The sequence below is a fragment of the Pristiophorus japonicus genome, chromosome 23 (genome assembly GCF_044704955.1).
Source record: "Pristiophorus japonicus isolate sPriJap1 chromosome 23, sPriJap1.hap1, whole genome shotgun sequence".
Classification (NCBI taxonomy): domain Eukaryota; kingdom Metazoa; phylum Chordata; class Chondrichthyes; family Pristiophoridae; genus Pristiophorus; species Pristiophorus japonicus.
In genome coordinates this window covers 60,038,218-60,041,972 of record NC_091999.1, presented here as the reverse complement: position 1 = coordinate 60,041,972, position 3,755 = coordinate 60,038,218, and the positions used below count along the sequence as shown (strand labels likewise).

Below are 3,755 nucleotides of genomic sequence, written 5' to 3'. Positions count from 1 at the left end.
GGCGGTGAAGAAAACAAATGGCATGTTCGCCTTCATAGCTAGGGGATTTGAGTATGGGAGCAGGAAGATATTACTGCAGTTGTACAGGGCCTTGGTGAGGTCACACCTGGAATATTGTGTTCAGTTTTGGTCCCCGAATTTGAGGAAGGACGTCCTTGCTATTGAGGGAGTACAGCGAAGGTTCACCAGCATGATTCCCGGGATGGCAGGATTGACATATGAGGAGAGATTGGATCAACTGGGCTGGTATCCACTGGAGTTTAGAAGAATGAGAGGGGATCTCACAGAAACATATAAAATTCTGACGAGATTGGAGGCTGGAAGAATGTTCTCATTGCTGGGGAGTTTGAGACCAAGGATTACAGTCTAAAAAAAAGGTATAAGCCATTTATGACCGAGATGAGGAGAAACTTCTTCACTCAGAGAGTGGTTTACCTGTGAAATTTTCTACCGCAGAAAGTCGTTGAGGCCAGTTCATAGATATATTCAAATGGGAGTTAGATATGGCCCTCATGGATAAAGAGATCAAGTGGTATGGAGGGAAAGCAGGAAAGGGGTACTGAGGTTGAATGATGAGCCATGATCTTATTGAATGGTGGTGCAGGCTCGAAGGGCCGAATGGCATATTCCTGCAACTAATTTCTATGTTTCTATGTTTCTATGTTGATGCATGTATATTTTTTTATTGTGTGTGCGCGTGTCTGTGTATGTCTATTTGTATGTATGTCTCTGTGTATGTGCAACTGTCTGTGGAAATCATCACCATGAATTTGGTACGTCCCGGAACTTTTAAAACACTTGGGGAAAATAATACGGTTGTGATCTTTGGTATCGGTTTTGGTTCAGTGGCTCCATTCTCGACTGAATCAGGAGGTTGTGTGTGTAAGTCCCACTCCTGAGACTTGAACACACCATCTTGGATGACACTCAAATGCAGTATTTGGGGAATTTTGCATTGTTGAAGCTGTTGACCATCGGCTGAAATTTTAAATTGAAGCTCCATTTTCACCCTCGGGTGGATGTGAAACTTCCCAGAGCCTTAGTCGAAAAATAATAGGAGAGTTGCGCCCGTGTCAATATTACGAAAAATGTTCGTAAATGCTTCCTGAAATCCAATGTCTCTGTGTGTCTGTGGGGGTGGAGCTGAAGCCCAGATTCTCACAGAGGCAGAGTCCAACCATTGACAGGATCAGGACCAGGATGGCCGAGTGGTAAAGGCGTTGCATTTAAGATGTAATGGGTTATATACTTGTGTGGGTTCAAACCCCACTCCTGGTGATTCCTTAATTAAACAGAGATTTTTCCCATCCTGCCGAGTGATACCCGATTTTCATCTGCTGAATCTCCAATTTTCTGCAACGATGTGACATTCTGAGCCGACAATGAAATGAAATTGTGAAATGCATCTGTGTTGCTCGGTCTCTGCCACTCTCTCTCTTTAGAGAGCTGTGAATGTGTTTGAGTCATTGTCTCTCTCAGTCTGCCTCTCTCTGACACACTCTCTCTGTCCCTGTTTCTCTGTTTGTCCCTGTCTCTCAATCTGTCTCTTTCTCACGGTGTCTCGTTCTGTTGCAATGGGATTCTCTCAGACTCTCAGTCTGACTGCCTATCTCAGTCCCATTATCTCTGTCTGTCCATGTCTTTGCCTGTCTCTGTTAATCCCTGTCTCTAACCTGATAAATATTTCCATTATGTTCTGTTTTTGTCTCTATATGTCTATCTCTCTATCTGTCTTTCTCTCTATCTGTCGCCCTCTTTGTCTCTCTCTTTGTCCCTCTCCTTTTCTCTGTCATTCCATCACTATTTACCTCCCTCTCTTTATGGAGCACGCAAATACATCTCTGTGTATGTATGTGTTTGAGTCTTTTTCTCATTCAGTCTGATCCTCCCTTTCAGTCTCAAATTTTCTGTCTCCCTTTGTCTCTATCTCACTGTCTGTCTCTCCCTGTTTCCCTGTTTGTCTCTGGTTCTCAATGTGTCTGTCACTTTCTCACGGTGTCCAGTTCTGTTCGAATGGGATTCTCTCAGTCTCTCTGTCTGACTGTCTCACTCTTTCCCATCATCTCTGTCTGTCTATATTTCTGCCGATCTGTCTCTCTTTGCCTGTCGCTGGTAGTTCCTGTCTCTAACCTGCTGAGTATTTCCAACCTTTTTTTGTTGATATCTTTGTCTCTCTCTCGACCTGTCGTTCTCTCTCTATCTGTCTCTCTCCTTGTCACTGTCTTTATCACTGTCTTTCTTTCACTCTTTCCCTCTCTCTCTTTATTGATCACACACACACATCTCTGTATATGTAAGTGTTTGAGTCTTTTTCTCAGAGTCTGCCTGACTTTTCAGTCTCACCCTTTCTGTCTCTCGTTGTCTCTATCTCGCTGTCTGTCTCTCCCTGTTTGTCGGTTTGTCTCTGTCTCTCAATGTGTCTGTCGACTTCTGTTCACAGCTCGATTACTGCTCTGACATCGCCCGTACCTTCGTCCGTTTCGTCGTGATTTTGCTCCCCTGTTAAGCAATAGAACCGGGTTCAATTCCCCGACGGAAAAGCAGTTTTTTCAAAATGTCTAATTTTACTTCTGTTTCTTGGTATAGATTCAAAGTAAAAAGTTCCAGAACAATATAGAACAGTAAAAATACAGCCAGAGGCGATTGCCTCTTCCAGATTTTTTGCAAACAGAGACTTTTTCAGGATTCTGTGGCCGTCTGCTGCACAGAGATGGATGACTGAGTTTTTTCTGAGTAACATTTAAAGTGCCAGAGACGCAGTAATTGTGGTCGAGTGGTTAATGCGATTGGCTTGAATTCCTTTGGGTTTTCGGCGCTCAGGTTCGAATCCTGCCGACTACGATTCTCAGCAATTTTCTTCACAATTTAACCAGGTTTTTGCAAAACTAATCCTGAGATAGGTGGAATAACGTCCCACACCTTTCAACACTGACATCTATTTCTTATTTTTATTAATCTGCAATATTCACGATTCATACGGAGAGAAAAACGCAAAAATCAGCCAAAGTAGCGACAGTGACTCAGCCTGTCTATCCCTCGAGATGTCTCCGGCATCTGTGCATGTCCGTTGGTGCATGTATATTTTTGGTTATGTATGTATGTGTGTGTCTCTGTGTCTGTCTATCTGTATATATGTCTCTGTGTATGTGCAAATGTCTGTGGAAATCATCACCATGAATTTGGTATGTCCTGGAACTTGTTAAAAAGACTTGGGGAAAATAATACGGTTGTGAACTTTGCTATCGGCTTTGGTTCAGTGGCAGCATTCTCGACTGAAAAACGCAAAAGCCAGACAAAGTAGCGACAGTGACCCTGCCTGTCTATCCATCTATTTGTCTAAGGCAACCTGTGTATATCTTGATCTGGGTGTCATGGTACATCAGTCATTGAAAGTTGGTGTGCAGGTGCAGCAGGCGGTGAAGAATGTAAATGGCATGTTCGCCTTCATAGCGAGGGGATTTGAGTATAGGAGCAGGGAGGTTTTACTGCAGTTGTACAGGGCCTTGGTGAGGCCACTCCTGGAATATTGTGTTCAGTTTTGGTCTCCGAATCTGAGGAAGGACGTCCTTGTTATTGAGGGAGTACAGCGAAGGTTCACCAGCATGATTCCCGGGATGGCAGGACTGACATATGAGCAGAGACTGGATCAACTGGGCTGGTATCCACTGGAGTTTAGAAGAATGAGAGGGGATCTCATAGAAACAAATAAAATTCTGACGAAATTTGACAAGTGAGTGGCAGGAAGAATGTTTCCG

General features: G+C 43.7%; 1 non-coding gene across 1 annotated transcript; it reads left to right on the top strand.

Moving 5' to 3' along the window:
- Positions 1-1,194: 1,194 nt before the first annotated feature.
- Positions 1,195-1,278, top strand: trnal-uaa (transfer RNA leucine (anticodon UAA)). Its single transcript has one exon. It is a non-coding gene; the product is annotated as a tRNA-Leu (tRNA).
- The last annotated feature ends 2,477 nt before the right edge of the window (positions 1,279-3,755 follow it).